At 38.7% G+C, this 19,025-nt stretch overlaps 1 protein-coding gene across 2 annotated transcripts in view; it reads right to left on the reverse strand.

Annotated features, from left to right (window-relative positions):
* The window catches only part of SUGCT (succinyl-CoA:glutarate-CoA transferase), a 756,457-nt gene that overhangs the window by 4,977 nt on the left and 732,455 nt on the right, over positions 1–19,025 (reverse strand). The window lies entirely within an intron of this gene.

Here is a 19,025-nt window from a genome sequence, read left to right on the forward strand (position 1 = left end):
GAAAGTTCCTGACTGAGAGATGGCCGGAGAAGAAGAGAATATGGGGGAAAAGACAATGGAGAAAAATCCTGTCTTTGTGGCATTTGAAATTAGGCCATTACCATGACTAAATTCTCACAACTTTTTGGATTATCAATCAGCTGTCTTCTTTCAGTCATGGTATCTGCAAATTAGTGAGGTTCTTCAGCTAATGTAAATACCTTTCATTTTTATTTGTCATTATCCATTTTTAAATGAAGGATTCAATCTCTGGTAATAGCTGCTCAGATTGATTCTCTATCAGTTTTCCCAAAACGGGCTAAATTATCTTTCAGAAATAGAATTGACAAATTCTTGGAACTTAAATCAACCAAAACACAAAAGTATTTGTTTTGTTTCATTTGTTTTAGTGTGAATATATAATACTTTAAAAGAAACACCATATGCAACTCAATTAATATGATTCATAGAGTTGTCATTAGAAATTGGCCAATAATCATGCTGAAGTAAAACAACTTTTATTTTGAAAATTACCAAATGTTGTTCTTTTTTCTTGTTATTATTTATTCTCTGCCTCTTTTCTCAGATTAATTGATGATGGTAAGACTAAAACAAATGAATTTATGAAGAAAGAAAAAAAGAAAGAAAAGAAGCGAGGATGATAAAAGAGTATAAATACACAGCCCATATAAACTTACGTAGTTGCAAACATTAAATTTGGTTCTAAGGACTCTGACAGCATAAGCAAAACAAGGGAGATATGGACTATTATGCAGTTCTTATTATTAGATAAGAAGAAACACACTAGTTCCTCAGGAAAGCAAGTGTATTTTTCTTGTATTAATTTCTCAAGGAAATCACAGTGACGGGGCCTCATACAGGAAACACTGAGTGATGTCATACACAGTATATTCAACTGGAGTTCTTCAGGCAAGGACACCACACGGAGCCCCTCTTAGAAATCAAGGGCACAAAATGAAAGTGCAACTGTGTTTAGGCAATTTTAAGTCCAAATATGAAGCTTTCTGCGAGTCCAGCTCGACTGGGGGCATGAATGGAGTACTTAACATTTAGACTACTCTTTTGTTGAGGCTTGTAACAGACACTTTAAATGTTGCCTTTACAGAGGGGACATAGAAGGCCAGTGGTATGATGAAATGGTTGAAAGCAGATCCATTATTCTCGACCAAGAGACTCAACCACAGCGTAAGGATCTATCACAACCAAGCTACAGGTGAGCAGTGGTTACACTCTTCATTGATGGCTCTCCCACCTCCCCCAGACCTGTATTCTTTTTTAATTTTTATTTTTAATTTTATTTTTTATTTTTACCTGGAGGTAAATACAGACACGGCTTATTTAAAGTTATTTCCAGCACATAGAGAATTGAAAATGCACCTTCTGCAACAGAGAAGATTATATACTTAGGACCTACCCAGTGGGGATCATCCCCGTGGAGCTGCGCAGACTGGGATTGGAATGGCTCTGGGGCACAAAGCATCCTCAGTCAGTGTTGCAAACAACTGATGATTTTTATAATGTGAGTTTTGTGATGTGGTGTGACTGGGTCTCATCCAGAGGAAGCCAAGTGCCTATGACCCTTGCCTAGATTGTGCTTTCCTGAACCCTTCTCCAGAATCTGGGTCTCAGAACCAGGCCTGTTACTGATCAGCACAGTCAATGCTGATGTCCCTACAGAGATTGAATGTACTTCTGTTTTTAGAATATAATGTAATATTTAAAATTAAGTTTAAATTTTAGCAAGTTCCTTTCTCTTTCCTCTCATATACTGTCCTTTTGACCTAAATGGGGCTCTCTTTCTACCCAAAAAGACCTTCCCAACCAGGAACTAGATAGGCAAGGTCCATGGTTATTCAAACACAGTGAGATAAATCTTTTTCAATTTATAAATGATTCATTGATAGGAAATACAGATGTCCTTCTTGAGAGAAGGTTAATAAGACAGTTCAGTATCGGGACACCTGGGTGGCTCAATCCATTAAGTATCTGCCTTCCTCTCAGGTCATGATCCCAGGGTCCTGGGATCGAGTCTCACATCAGGCTCCTTGCTCAACAGGAAGCTTGCTTGTCCCTCTGCTTACTGCTTCCCTTGCTTGTGCTCTCTCTCTCTCTCTCTGATAAATAAATAAATAAATAAATAAATAAATAAATAAATAAATAAACAAACAAACAAATAAATAAATAAAATCTTTTTTAAAAAGACATTTGAGTATCTTCAGAACTACAAAGAATACTATATAAAGTATGAAAACTTTTCTGAAACTAATACCGTTTGTTCAATTCAGTATTCAGTGGGCTGAGAGACATCACTTCAAGAGTTAAAGTGAAGGAAAAAGAGTTGTTCTTGAAAAGTCCAAGATAGCCCTCCTGATGGTGGTCCAAATCAGGCTAGATGGGTAAGTCAGCTTCATGCAAATGCACAATCCAAACCTGCATTTGACATCTTTTCAAAGGATCAAATTATTGAATAATATAAAATGTTGCTATGTTTGAGCTATTTTTAACATATCTTGATGATTTGGAACTTTCTAGATCATCTAGATGTGTATGCCCTGCCAGAATGAAGACAATAAGTGCACACTGATGGTTGCATATAACAGTGACTAGAATATTGATATATGTAAGTATAACCAAAGTACTGATTATGTAGGTAGTATTTCCCCATATTTATCCCATAGAGTGCTATTTAACATTATTAAATTTTGCATGCAAATAAATTTGGAAAGAAATATTTCATTTAATTTAACACAGCTCTTCTTAAGGAGAGCAACATGAAAACATTCTTCCTAGTACAAACTGGCTCCAGGTAAGGCATGAAAACATATCCTGCTGTTCAGGTTTCTGGAGACAATTATTTTCATTTCTAAAAGCAGAGGAACAAAATTGATGTTAAAAAGCTATCTAACTGGAGTCTAATATCCAAGCAGACAGTGCATTAGTTGCATTGGGAAGAGTAAAAATCAGCAAACATCTCTATCTCACTGGAAAGCGGATTTGGGATAGGATATGTTCTTGTTCAGTGAGCTGAGGAGCTTGGTGACAGTCTCCAGTTGGGCAGCCAACAATACTTTTACATCTGCCAAAATGTCTCTTACTTCTAGGTACAAAAATCAAAATATTTGAAAATAAAATAAGCATAATACATGCCTGTGGGAATAATTCACATAATATTTAGGTAAATTTTGAAATGGTATAACTCAGAAGAGAGAACTTGTGAAAGCACAGGCTGGAGCTGTATTGCGCCCTTATTTATTGAAATTTGCAGGAAAGGTACAGTTGATGCTTAAAATACAGTCTCTTTGGTTTGGTCAGCTGCTGCTTTGCCCTTATTCTAAGGGCGGGGTACTAGAAATACATTCATCTCCAGATGATACACCTGGAAACCAGCCTAACAGAGAGATACATAGATTTGAAAATAAACAGGCTGGGGCTGATTAGGATAGAAAAGTTTCCAGAAGCTGATCCACGACACTCCTATCTAATAAGCACATTGAATTCTGCTGTTTTCCTTATCAAAAGTCAACCTAGAGCCAATGTGTGATCTGTCCAGGAAAGGCCAAATAACCCACCTATTTCCCATTGAATTGCATACTATTTTCATGACATTGATGAAGACTTTTTAACTTAGAATTCTTTACTAGTACTGCCAGTGTGCTGCCTGTCTAGCCAAAACTCACTATTTTCTTGAGTTCATTATTGCTGTTATTGTTGTGTATGATTTGTCTTTGAAGGGATCCCTTTAATAGGGGTTGGGAGTCTTGGGGAACAGAGTCTATTGAACTATGGACATCACTCAATCGGAAACATAGGGACACAAATTGTCCACTTGAGGAAGGGGGACATCAAGCACCCTACCTCTGTTCTTTCTTAGGCTTTGCATGAAGTGAATACAGAAAAACTGGAGTTTTCTGAGTTCTTCCCTCTCTCTTCATCAGTAAGAGGTGGAAGATAAAGTCCAACCTAGCAGAAGCCAAGACCAGGGGGTGGAGTGACTGATAACAAAGAAGAAAAGCAAGAAACAGATGAGAGTCCTGGAAGCATCACGGAAACATGAAGGAGTCTTTGGTTACACTCCATCACCCTGTTTGGAGAGCAGGGTGGGTTTCTGTGTGTGAACCTATCTGCCTCGGAGCCTTCACTTGGAGAGCGCCCATGTGTAGACAGGAAGTTCAGCCTTCAAAAGGCAATTAACTTGGACTTGGTAAACTTTACTGCAGTTTGAAAACATTCAAGATTATTCAAGTATATTTTAAATATATTGAATCAACTATGTAATTTAAAGTAACCTTCTATGGGTGGGAAGGGGAGAATTCACATCTGGTTACAGTCAACCATGATAGTGTTATTTCATAATATCATCTCCATGTACACAGCATTTTTTCCCCTTTTTAAGAGAGTATCCCAATTTTTCAAGAATAAACATTTGACTTCAAAAATCCTTATGGTAATACTTTTCAGATATGTCTGTTCAGATGAGTTTGTCATATCACCAGTCACATGTGGAGTTGCTATTGAACACTCACTGCAACAGAAATATATGTTCGTGGACTGATGCATTAAGGTTCTGGAAGAGAAGTAATGTGCTGGTATGCTAGGATATATTACAAGAAATATAAAATGAAATGTAATATTAAAGATTTTATTTGGGGAAAAAATATTTAGAGGCATGAGAAAGGTTGGAAGAATAACAAATGAAAAAAGACACTTCAAACTTTACCAAATTGATGTGCCATATATGTGTAATGTTTCTCTTTAAAAATGTATTTTTAGTGCCACGAAAGTGCAGGCCTCTAAATTTCCAACATCTTTTAGATTCATGGGGCATTTGAAAGTATTTACAGTAGCTGGAATGCTTATATATTGTGCAAGACCTACTCTGGTTTCAAATGTTCTTGTTTGGACTTGGAAGCAAAATGGAGCATCCTTCTAATGGCACTAATGGGACTCTCTTTGCAAATGCTGATGTCATTTATGTTCAATGACTGCTGTAAGAATAAACCTGTGTGGGAACAAAAGACTGACATGAACATAAGATCTATATTTGTCAAGTCTCAGCTTCCAAAAAAATTTCAGAGACCACTATGAGAAACAACTTTGAAGCATGGAGTGCAAATGAGGTGCTATGCCCTTTTGTGGATAGCTGTTTTTTTCCACTTCACAAAGGGCTCAGAATCTAATGGTCATCATTGGCAGATGGGCAATATAGCATCAAAGGTTTCTGGGGGAGCAGGGCCATTGCCAGATTTGACACTAAATCTGTTTGTGGGTTACATTCCAGTGCAAGTGACATGAATCATGGAATGATGGAGAAAGTCATCTACTAAATGTTGATTTAGCGATCTATCTTGCAACCAATTTGGAACGCAATCACGGGTGGCAAATTTTTTTAAGATAGCTGTGCTGGTATTTTCACACATAGAGGAAATGGCATGACTATAACAAATAAATAACTAAACTGTTAAAATTATTTTCTGTGTGGCATTCAGCTACTTGTGCAATGACACAGTACACAAGAACCTCCAGGATATCCATGAAGTTTCTTTGTAGAAACAAACCAGCCTAAGGGTATGTCTTGTGTTTTCCAAACACATAATGAGAGAGCATTAGTCATTTCTTTGCTGTCTTCAAAATGGCAACGGAGACTTCACTAGCTAAATGAGAGACTCTGTCTTGCTGCATACTGGATAGGATAAAGGCTCAACCATTCCTGCTGATACTCTTCATGATTTCACCAAGAAACTGATGGCTGCACTTGAGGCTCTGAACAAGCAATAAGTGAAGGCTAAGGCAGGTTGTAAACTGCCTACTTGAGCATTGACAATATCCCTCAAGACAGAGAGAGAGGCCCTTGGCAAAGAATGGTAAAGAGGCATTTAAGAAACGCCCTTTCCAGTAATTAGTGGACTGTTGAGCTAATTGAACAGAAAATTCAATGTCCACACATGACAAAGAATACAGGCTTTATATAATTAGTTTAGGAAAGTCATTAACAACATCAGGAACAATAATAAAATTTAGCAACAAATTCTGTGGAGGGGGTAGAATTTGATTTCCAGAGTTGCTACATTATATCATTTAAAAAGTCTAGTTTTCAACAAAAAATATAAGACATGCAAGAAGTAACTATGGCTCATCCACAGGAATAGAAGTAGTCAAGAGAAGTTGTGAGGAAGCCCAGACATTGAACTTACTAGAAAAAGGCTTTAAATAAGATAATTTAAATATGCCCTTACAGCTGAAGGAAACCATGTCTAAAAAAATAAAAGTACGAGAATGATGTCTCATCAATTGCAGAATATCAACGAAGATAGAAATTATAAATATAACCAAATAGAAATTCTGGAGTTGAAAAGTACAGTAACTGAAATGAAAAATTTACTAGAAGGGAGAAGCTGCAGATTTGAGCCAGTAACAGAAAGAATTAGGAAGCTTGAAAATAGGTTAGCTGAGATACCAAATCTGAAGGACAGAAAGAAGAAAGAGTGAAGAAGAATGAAGAGTCTCAGAGACCTATGGGATACCATCAAGAGTACAAACCTATGTATAATGGGAGTCTCAAAAGGAGAGGAGTGAGAGAATGGGACAGAAAGAATATTTGAAAATATTAATGTATGAAAACTTTCCAAATCATGCAAAATATTAATCTACATATCCAAGAAATTCCAAATAGGATAAATTCAGAGATCCTAATCAAAACACATAATCAAACTGGCAAAGGCAGGGGCGCCTGGGTGGCACAGCAGTTAAGCGTCTGCCTTCGGCTCAGGGCGTGATCCCAGCGATCTGGGATCGAGCCCCACATCAGGCTCCTCTGCTATGAGCCTGCTTCTTCCTCTCCCACTCCCCCTGCTTGTGTTCCCCCTCTCGCTGGCTGTCTCTATCTCTGTCGAATAAATAAATAAAATCTTAAAAAAAAAAAAAACTGGCAAAGGCAAAGACAAACAGAGGATCTTGAAAGCAGCAAGAGAGAAGCAATTTATCTCATACTTGGAAGAATCATCAATAATATTAATAAGTCAAGCAGAGAAAGACAATTATCATATGATTTCTCTCATCTATGGAATATAAGAACTAGGAAGATTGGTAGGGGAAGAAAGGGATAAAGAAAGGGGGGGTAATCAGAAGGGGGAATGAAGCATGAGAGACTATGGACTCTGAGAAACAAACTGAGGGCTTCAGAGGGGAGGGGGTGGGGGAATGGGATAGGCTGGTGATGGGTAGTAAGGAGGGCACGTATTGCATGGTGCACTGGGTGTTATATGCAACTAATGAGTCATCGAACTTTACATCAGAAACCAGGGATGTACTGTATGGTGACTAACATAATATAGTAAAAAAACATTAAAAAATAATATTAATAGCTAATTTCTCATTAAAAACCATGAAGACCAGAAGACATTGGGATAACATTCACAAAGTACAGAAAGAAAATGAGAATTCTATATCTAGCAGATTTTGTTCTTAAAAATAAGATTAAAGAAGAAATGAAGACATTTCCAGATAAACAAAGTTGAGAGAATGTGTCACAAGTAAACCTACCCTACAAGAAGTACCAAATAGAGCTCTTTAGGATGAAATAAAGGGACACTAGAGAGTAAATCAAATCCACATGAAGAAACAAAGAATGCTAATAAGGATAAGCACATAGGTGAATATAAAAGATAGTTCAAATGTATTTTTTATTTATAACATGTTTTTCCTCCTTTCTGATTTAAAAGAAAATTACATAAAAAATAATTACAAGTCTTTATGGCCATATGATATACAGATTTAACTTTATGAGAATAATAAAACAAAGGAGTGGGAAGAAGGAAAGGTTTGTACATTATTTGAATTAGTTGGTATTTATCCAAATGAGACTGTTAAAAATTAAAATGTTAATTATAATCCCCAGGGCAACCACTGAGACAATAATTTTAAAAATAATAAAAGAAATGACAAGGGAATTAAAATGATACATTAGATAATTTTTAACACAAAAGAAGGCATTATGGAGGAATAGAGAAACTGAAAAGATATCAGATGTATAAAAACAAAAAGAAAACAGCAAATGTACCTTATTGACAATTATATTAAATGTAAATGGATTAATCCAATCAAAGAGCAAAGATTTGAAAAAGAAAAAAAAGTCCTACTATATGCCCTCTACAAATCACACTTTGGATTTATAACACAAATTGAATGAAAGTAAAAGGATAGAAAAAGATAATACTAGCCAAACAGTAATCAAAGGAGAGCTATAATGGATAGCCTGATAACAGAAAAAATAAACTCTAAGAAAAAAATTGCTGCTAGAGACAAAGAATGAAATTTTATAATGATAAAAGGGTCAGTTTATCAAGAAGGCATAACAGTTATAAACATATGTGTACCTAATATCAGAGCCCTAGAGTACATGAAGCAAAAACTGACAGAAATGACAGGAAAAATATACAATTAAACACTAATGATTGGGGACTTTGATACAGCTCTTTCAATGATGGTTAGAACAGCTACAAAGAATAATGAGAAAATAGAAGATTTCATAACACTATAAACTGACTAGACCAACAGACTCCACCTAATAACAGCAGAATGCATATTACTCTCAAGTTTACATAGAGACTTCTGCAGGATAGATGATTTTAGGCCATAAAAGACGTATCAAAAATGTAAAATAATTGAAATTGTACAAAAGATTAACATTCCATAAAATGACACGAAATTAGAAATCAACAGAAAAATTTGGAAAATGTATAAATATGTGGAAATCAAACTTAAATGATCAATAAGTCAACAAGGAAATCACAGAGGAAATTAGAAAATACTTTGAGATGAATAGAGACACCTGGGTGGCTCAGTCAGTTAAGTGTCCAACTTTTGATTTCAGCTCAGGTCATGATCTCAGGGTCATGAGATGGAGCCCCACTTGGGCTGGGTATGGAGCCTGCTTAAGATTATCTCTCTCTGCCTCTCCCCCTCCCCCTCCTGCTCATGCATGCACACACTGTGTCTCTAAAAAAATAATGAAAACAAAAAAAGAAAATACTTTAAGATGAATGAAAACCAAAATACAGGCTTCCAGTTACGGAATGAATAAATCACAAGAATAAAAGGCACAGCATACGGAATATAGTCAATGATATTATAACAGTGTTGAATGGTGACAGATGGTAGCTATGCTTGTGGCAAGCATAGCATAACATATAGAGAAGTTGAATCACTATGTTATATACCTGAAACTAATGTAGAACCGTGTGTCAGTTATACTCAATTTTTTAAAATACATGTCAAAATATATGAGGTGCAGCTAAAGCAGTATAGAAGGGAAATTTATGGCTCAAATATACATTAAAAGGGAAGAAAGTCTCACATTAATAACCTGATGTTCCATCTTAAGAAACTAGGAAAAGAAGAGCAAACTAAACTAAAGGGAGAAGGAGAAACAAGTTATAAATATTAGAAACTAAATAAATGAAATAGAGAATAGAAGAACATTAGAGAAAACCACCAAAACCAAAAGTTGGTTCTTTAAAAAAGATCAACAATTATAAGAAACCTTTAGCTAGAGCTCAAATTATTAAAATCAGGAGTGAAGGAAGGCACATTACTACTGATCTTAGAGAAACAAAAAAGGATCTTAAAGGAACACGGTAAACAATTGTATGCCAACATTTAAGATAACCTACATGAAGTAAACAAATTCCTAAAAAGATACAAACTATCAAAACTGAGTCAAGAAGAAAGAAAATGTGACTACACCTATAAAAAGTTAGGAGACTGAAATAGTAACAAAAATTTACCACAAAGAAACTCCCAGATACAAATTGCTTCAGTGGTGAATTCTATCAAAAAAATTATTATTAGCAATACTTCACAAACTCTTTGAAAAAACAGAAGACAAGAAAACATTTAACAACTTTGTCTATGAGGCCAGCATTCCTGTTTCCAAACTCAGGCAGACATCACAAGAAAGGAAAACGACACACTAGTAGTAACCCTTATAAATAAAGATGCAAAAATCTTAAACAAAATATCAGTAACCACAATGCAGCAACAGGTAGAATGAATTCTACATCATGGCCAAGGGGAATTTATCCCAAGAATGCAAGGTTGGTTAAACATACAGAATTTAATCCATGTACTGCATCGTATGAATAAAATAAAGGACAAAAACCATATGATTGCTTCTATAGTAAAAGCATTTGACAAAATCCAACATCGTCTATGATTAAAAAAAAACCCACTCCACTAAGAATAGAAGTGAAGTTCCTACCCTGATAAATGGCATCTACGAAAAAAATCACAAGACTGAAAGCTTTCCTGATAATTTAGGATTAGGAAAGGATGTCTGCTTTTACCCCTTCTATTCTATATTGTACTGGAGATTCTAGTCAAGGAGGTTGGGGAAGTAAAATAAATAAAAGACATCTAGATTTGAAAGGAAGAAGTAAAACTATTTTATTTGCTTATGACGTGATCTTTTTCTAGAAATCCTGTGGAATCCACACATATAAAAAAAGGATTAGTGCTAATAAACAAGTCTAGCAAGTTTGCAAGACACAGGATCATATACAACATTAATTGTATTTCTGTACATTATTTTCCTGTGACAAAATACGTTTTCCCCATAGAGAGTTTGCATAAGATCTCCTTATCCACAAAATCTAAACAATTATACTTTCAGGCACTGTAAGGACACTCAGGTTTGCAAGAGACCCAGAAGCTCTATTAAAATGAATCAGTCTTCATTACTTGACATTGAGCTCAAACTAGTATTTGTCTTTGACAGAAAAACAAACAAAACCAAAAATAAAATGTATTAATCTGTTTGGACTGCCTTAACAGAATATCATAGACCATGTGCCTTATACGGGAGAAATTGTATTTCTCACAGTTCTAAATGCTGTGAAATTTGAGATCAAGGTACCAGCTGATTCATTTCCTGGAGAGAGCTCGCTTCCTGGCCTGTAGATGGTCACCTTCTCAGCGTCTTTACACCGCAGAGAGAAAACCATCAAGCTTTCTTGTGTTTATTCTTATAAGGGCACTAATCTCATCAGGAGGGTTCTACCCTCTGACCTCATCTAACTCTATCTCCCACATGCCCCCTCTCCAGATGTCATCACATTGGGGGTTAGGGCCCCAACACATGAATTTGGGGGGTGGATGGTCACAAACATTCAGTCCACGACACAAAACAAACTACTTGAATCTAGAAACGCTCTGGTTACCTTTATCCAAAGTTTCTTTTTTTTTCTTTTGTTTTCTTTTTTTAAGCATCCTCTGGTTTCCAACAGCAATTTCAGGAAATCACCTGATCTGGTGTCCATGAAGAACCCATTTCTCCTTGAGGGAAGGAATTTTGTGCATGTTTGGCTAACTAACACCAAACAAACCGTCTAAGACAAAGACAATATTACTCAAGTCTGAAGAGCTCTTTTCTGTTTTCCATTATAAACTAAGAAATAGAAGGCTCAAGATTCTATTATTGAAATATTAAGTAACATGCACGGTCCTGTTTAGAAAGTATCAAACTGTATTAGATAGTATTTACTCAGCATCAGTAGTACTTTTAGCAGCATGAGCAGTGCAGTGGAAAGTTTCAAGTGACGATTGGTCCAATGTTCATTTCATTAGGCTCGACTGTTAGGCTCCATGAATTTTGTACATGAAATAAAACACCAAAGTTGCACTGTGAAGATGCCATTTAAGAGGTGATAAGAAACTGTCCAGTTTCCTTATCTTGACGTCTGGTTCAGCTACTTCCTCCTCTCCACTCTGAACTGGAGGTTATTGAGTCTTTTGCAAAGCACAAGCCCAGAAGGTCCTTTGCTAGGGAGTGAATTCTGGGACTCTGAGGGGCTTTGCAGAGATGAATGCACTGATTGCATTCTGCACATACTAAAGAGCGAGTCAGAGAGACTCATTCCTCTCCCTGAAGGGATTCAAATTGAAGGCGTCATGCAGAAACCAGTTTTTACATGCGAGGAATACCATGCAGGCTCATCCTATGAGAAGCCATTCTCAATGTGAATGTTGGCGTTTAGCTATTATCAGAAAGCTTTAAAAAGTCCAAAAAGAGTAAAAAGTCAAGATTCACTCAAGAAAAAGTAAAATCATTCTAAGAGAACAATCAAGGGCATCCTCTTATAACCCAGAGACATCACTAAGCTTTGCAAACTGTGACCTGCTACAGTTCTCTTCCTTCCGAAACACAGACCACATAGAGTTCTGGACATAAGCATTAAACTTAGAGAAACTTACATACGGTGCGCTACGAGCCATGGCCACGAATCTGCATCGCAGTGTAATCATGTGACTGGACAGTGTATAAATAAATTATGACATTACCGTAGCGTGGTATATTGTGGTAAAAATAATTGTATTGCAGTTGCACACAACAACTTGAAAGCATCTTAGAATGTGAGTGAAGAAAGAAGTTCACCTTTACTGAAGTATTGATGATACAGAATTAATAATTAACAGGCACCACCCTCTATGTTTCCTTCCTCTGTTCTCACCACCTAAACAGGTTATGAATTTCTTGGGCATGTGGACTGTTTTATTCAAAGCCTTATATTCAACCCCCAGAGGTGGTAGTCCCTTGTTGAAGTGTGCCCTGTAACGGGTATGTAGATAAAGCAGAGAGCTGAGATCCTTGGACCCAGGCCGATGGCTGATGGGCTAATCCTCCAATCTACTGGGCAGTCTTCCTACACAGTTTAAACAGAAAACTAAAAGAACCAAGCTACCTTAGTTGAAGGCCAAATGTGGAAGTTCATTCGCAGCAGGGAAAAGTCTCCATTCATGGTTCAGAGAGATAAAAAACTGTGACCTCAAGGATGACTCAACTGACTTTGAAGAAGTGTAGTCTAGAAGAGTTGTGAGGACTCAGAGAAGATAACTTAGAATGGGGTCTACAACGCCAAGGATGCAGGCAATGATGGACTGGAGAAAACTGCAGATTTAGAGAACAGATTGGTGGTCCCAGAGAAGAATTTTGACCAACCAATGCTTGTACCTTGGAGAAGGACAGATTGAGGGGCCTGCATATTTTTAACCAAGTTAGAAATTATGGCAACTATTTTCTACCTTTTTAAAGTAAAAATGCAAGCTTCATTTGCACTAATGATTATCACATAATTATTGAGCGATAATTCTCTGGCTAAGTGTAAATGTGTAAATGTGCTCTGAATGAACAAATGGTACAAAAATGTGGTTAATTATTATTAATGACCAAACTAATATCACAATTTGAGTTAAACTTCTGGTCAAAACTTCTTATGACCTTGATTTACTGATTGTCCAAGGGCATTTTTCCCACCAAATATCTCCTGCATGTAGTATCTTCAATATACAGAGCAGACAATTCTGTGATGTCCTCCGGCAGTCACTTCTTGCCAAGCAAGTATGGTTTTTAAAACCAGGCAAGGGATCAGGGGTTATGAGTTCCTATGGAAGCCGTACAGGATGTGCACTCTGAATGGAAGATTATTCATCTCTTTCTTCTCCTTCTTCACACGTAACAGGCTAAGGGGTCTCCTTAAACTCCTATCCTAGAGACTCAACTGAATCTCAGATGTGTTTGCTATGACATCTACCTCCCGACCCCCGCTCAGCTTTCCAACCTTCCCAGGAGCATATATGGAATGTCCTTGCACCAGAGTGCCCACTCTGGGGTCTGTCTGGTAAAGAGCTGGGCATTTTCAAGACAGCTCAGGGGCCCAATCTCCCATTGGTGATTATTCACGTTGTGCCTGCTTGTATAAAGCAGCCAAAGAGCAGTAAACACAGAGGGGAAAAGGTAGAGGCCTATAAAGAAACTTGTTTGGGGCAAGTCAGTTACTTGTGACATTTACTGCAAGGTAAATTGCATTCGCCATTATCATAAAGTTGCTAACTCCAATTTGAGGTAAGAGCCAAGGGCACCTATTTACTAACTCAAAGCTCACCAAGAGTCTCCTTGAATACGGCTCATTTTTGAAATTAAAGATACTGGTGGTTTTGTTGTTTTTTTTTTTTCCCAGAGAAGAGACAGTCGGGGTGGACCTGGATACTCAGTGAGGAGAGCCAGTGTTTTGTTGCTTCTTTTCAAGCATGCTTGTGATTTCAGTTTTGCCTGAGGCTGCTGTCTTGGGCTCCTTGGCAAGGATCAAGAACCGTGCCCCGTGAGTCAGGGTCTGACTCCTGAGACATGAACTCTAAGGTGGGTTGCAAGAGCCACCTGATGGAGAACAAAGGTGTTTTTTTCCAGAAGTGCCCAAGTCTTAGCAGGCACAATCAAAGGGATGAAGCGTTCACCCACCACTCTTCCTAACAATATCTCCTCTTGTGAATCAGGGCTGGGCTGTGGTGCCTCGTCCACCAGGGAGACCAGGTGGGATGTCTTCTCCCCTGGTCAATTCTACAGAAGCACTGGAGTATGTGGCAGTCATTTTACTAAGTCCAAAAGGGGTCCCCGGGAGACCAATTCACAATCCAAATCAGAGAAACGCTTAAACCTTTATCATCCATGAGCCTCTCACCCCTCAAAACCCTGACAAAAAAATCAAGTGTCTCCCTTCACAGGTATGGATAACCCTGAGGAAACAATCCAGGTGATGATGAGATTTTTTTTTCTTCTTAACATATCTGAGCAAATATAGGAATACCTTGAATCTTCTTTGAATCTGCATATTAACTGACTCTAATATGATTTATATTAATATTTTGGATATATGTAACTTTTTCCAGGTGGAGAGAAAAAGATGGTAATATCATGTGGGACGTTCCAAATAAGCAGGTGGGCCTGCCACCCCCTTATTGTGACATTGTCCTTTTCTGCAGTCGGGAGTCTTCCCTCCTGTGATAATTAGCCATACAGGCACACACACAATCCTTCAAAGCACAGTGGACAACCTCACTTTCCAGCTGGAGCCCCTGAGAGACAGGAGAATACAACTACCACTCCCAGAAAGAAGCCGGTCATTCTGGAAGCAGCAGCGGCCTTGGCAGCAGGCTGGGAAATGTGGAGGCGGCTGCTGGCGCCTTTCCTGACTGGGCCCTTCTCCACTGGCTGTGGCGGCTATTGGACATGACGTTGCTGCCCACACCAAACCTGGTCTCTCAGAGCCCACCTCCTCTCCCTGAGGCCTTGAACCTGAGCCCTGCCAAGCCTCAGAACAACTGTTCACCCCAGCAGAAGGTTCCACCTACCCCTGCCTCTCTCACCCCACTGATACTCTGTTTCAGAGATCTTGTAAATCCCCTTCACCAGGACGTTTCCACCCAGATGACTTTCAACAACTTGGAACTTTGAAAACCTGGATTCAGGGACCTGAGTCTCCCTGCCTTTAGGAGGTCCTGTAGTCCATGTGCATATTTACCCACACTCTTCTTAATGTTATCTTCTCTTGTGAAAAAATAAAAAAAATTAAAATTTCACCTTGCCAGCACTGCTAAAGCAAGTCTTACAACATTACTATTTTCTGTATATGTTAGTGCATTTCCATCTCTCTAGAGAACTGGCAAATGCAGAAGGTGTCAGTAATGCCCAACCTGCACTGGGATACATGGGCACAGAGGTCCCCAAGGTCACCCAACCCAGGGACATTACCCTGGGGGTCGGCATCAACCTATCTACTTCTAGCCTGGGTTCTTTCCTCAAGGGGGGCTCAGAGCAAGGCTGCAACAGGACTATAATTCAACAACCATCCAAATAAACATGTTGTGCATTTCTTTTTTTTAATTATCTTACAAGGCTTTCAGATAACAAATGTACTAAGTACTTAATTCTTAAAGCCACTTATCTTTCATTTACCTCTTGGCCACATCCTCTCACACTATTTATCCTTTTGTCTCTGATAACAACTATAAAGACCTATCCTTTCTCTTTCATCTGGGAATCTAGGGACATCCTAAGGCCAAACAAGATTTGCCAATTAATAATCAGGGGTGATAATTTTCTTGCAGGGCAACAATGGTGGAGAAGAAAGAAGAAACCAAACCAATGAACCAGCCAACTGAGGACAAGAAAAAGAAACCACAATTCATGTTTAAGGATCTGACATAAGCTCCTGCAGACAGGAAGTTGCTGCCAGGTGGACTGAGTGAGAGTGCATCCTTCCGGCCATCCCTGAGGAAAAGCCCTATCCTCTCCTTCAGCCCTTTCTATTTGGCAATATCAGCAGGTACAGAGCAGGTGGCAACAAATGTGGAACTTTCCAAGGCTTCTCATGACATTCTGGTTAATCTCATTCACAGTTACCATATATCCTCAAATGATGTATTCTCCTCACAGATGAGGCCAAATCAAAGAAAGAAATATTTGTAACAGCATGGTATATGCCAGATGTGGGCACTTAGGAAATGAGAGTGACCAACACACCATTCCTTCCCCAGAGAAAATAACAGTCTAGCAGGTATGCTAGACATATAACATTTTCTTTTTTTCTTTTTTCTTTTTAAAGATTTTTATTTATTTATTCGACAGAGACAGAGACAGCCAGCGAGAGAGGGAACACAAGCAGGGGGAGTGGGAGAGGAAGAAGCAGGCTCACAGCAGAGGAGCCTGATGTGGGGCTCGATCCCATAACGCCGGGATCACGCCCTGAGCCGAAGGCAGACACCCAACCGCTGTGCCACCCAGGCGCCCCGACATATAACATTTTCAATCCTAGGTCATAATGGATGAATTCTAGAATGTATAGGAGACTGAGCATACATAGGAACCTTTAATCCAACAGAGGAAGTGGGAGAAGGTAGTCAAGGAAGACTTCCTAGAGAAGGTGTTCCTAGGCTGAGTTATAAAGGACAAATAGGGGACTCTGTAAGAACAACTATGGATAAAGGGAGAGGCATGAGCAAAAATAATTGGTCAGCAGGATACGTTCTGGGAATTAGAGGTGATGTTAGAACAAAAGATACAAAGGGACCGATAGAAGAGCTATGGGAGATGAGCTCAGAGAATCAAGGAAGCCAGGTTGTGGGGGGCCCGAATACATTCATAGGTCTAGGGCTTTGTGAGTTACACAAAAGGGAGGCACTGAAAAGTTTTACACAAGGGAGTGATGAATCTTCTAAGAACAATCTGAAAAATGAATTTGGGGGAATGGGTGGTATAGAAGGAGAAAACTGGTATAAGACCTGTCAATCAGTTATTAAAATATTATGGCTAAGAGATCATAAAAACTGAATTAAAAACCCCTAGGGATGAGATTATTTGTGAGGTAAAATTTATAGGACTTTCTGAGTGATTAAATGGAAAATGGAGACATAGGATTCAAAAGTAACTTCCAGGTATCTGACTGGAGTGACTCAGTTGACAACTGCACCAACAAACAACAGGAGGAAGCTCACTTTGAGAGAAATAGGAGTGTTAGGTGGGTTGAGTTTGAAGTGGCTGTGGCGCATCCAGGTGGGGGTGTCTAGTAGGCGTTGGGTGGCCATATGAGTATGGAGCGTGAAGAAAGGTCACGGTAACAGAAATGAACGTGTGAGTCATCTATACCTAAAAGGTGGGTAAACGTATGTAATTCAATGAGCTCATTCAGGAATGAGGAGAGAGGAAAGACAAACTCTGGAAAACCCCAACAGTTAAAGTGGGTGGCTCTCCATTCCTATGAAGTAAATCAGAGTGTTTAGGATAACCTTTCTCCCATCACCACTTTTGAGGGGATTTCTTTATTTGTTCAGAGTTCCCCCAGGCACCAGATCTTTTGGCCAATGACAAACACTGGAATCAAACAATAGCATAAGAATTTAAGCATGAGATGCTGGATAATTGAACATAATAATAAAAAGAATTTAAGCATTACCTCTCCTTGTGAAATTTAGACTCTAAGGGACTCTGGCTGCTTCAGTATTTTAATACCAAGAGAAGAACCACTAAGAATGAAATTTCAGGCATAAAGACTTTTGAAGGCACGATGGACATCATGGAGTTCATTCTCTCTTCTCTCCATTCTTGTTCCATCTTTTTATTCCAATCATCCTCACCCAGGATTCTGGTCTCATTCAGTGGGTGCTATGCATTCCACCCTGCAGAACAGCTATAAGGCTTGACAAGTGACAATGTCTCTAAAACAGGTAACTTATCCCCATGCTAATTTGGGTCTCCTCATGTAGGCATAGCCTTCTTGTTTTAGTAGGTTAATAGAGTTCCCATATTTTCCCCTTTCTCATTAAAGATTTCGGGGGATGGGGTACGTGATAAAGACTTTTGCCCCCACCTATTTCATTCTGCTGTCTTCAGCTCATGGCTAGGCATTTCCCACTTCCCCTTGCGATCACCATCTGACTAATCTCTCTCCAATGGGAAGAATTTCTGTTTCTCAGTAATAGGATAGGTGCTCTCTACATCCCTGAAGTCCTTCCTTTAGTGACTTTCATCCTTGCACTGCCCCAGAGCAATATGAAACAATGGTTGAGGTAAGAAGACCCATCTGGCACTCAGGCAGCAACCTTGTGTACCCCATGTGGGTAATCATTCTCTTTGTCATGTAGGAAACATAACGGGAGGTACTTGGCAATGATATGAAAATAAGTTTCCCCCATATTCTAGTATCTTCTGATACATCCTACCTTCCTGATTTGGTTTGCGCTAACTTTCAATTGGTAGAAAATACACTTTCCCAACCCTGCAAATATCCAGATCACCTAATTCTCAACTTTCTTATTCTGCAGTTTTCATGTAAAAGGGCAACCTTCCACAAAATGGTACTCTTCTTCCTCTGATTTCAGATGTGCCAGCTTCAACATAGGCTTATTTAATGCTGCCGGGGCCTTTATTATCTTTTTTAGAAGTCCACAAAAAGTGGTTCCACATGTTCCAATATCCTGAACGTCTCCTACCACATTCCCTAAGACAGCAGCGTTTGCAGGCATACGGTCTAAGGTCTAAGACACAGTAGTCTGGGACATGGCTACAGCAATGAGTAACTTGATTCACCAACTGCTACGCTGTAAACAGGACTTCTCAATGCCTTCCACTCCACTCCCTCAGCTTAGCATTGTCATAATTTAGGGTCAACTACTAGACACACGCGTGTTAATGATTTGTGTGT

This window comes from Ursus arctos, unplaced genomic scaffold (genome assembly GCF_023065955.2).
Source record: "Ursus arctos isolate Adak ecotype North America unplaced genomic scaffold, UrsArc2.0 scaffold_3, whole genome shotgun sequence".
Classification (NCBI taxonomy): domain Eukaryota; kingdom Metazoa; phylum Chordata; class Mammalia; order Carnivora; family Ursidae; genus Ursus; species Ursus arctos.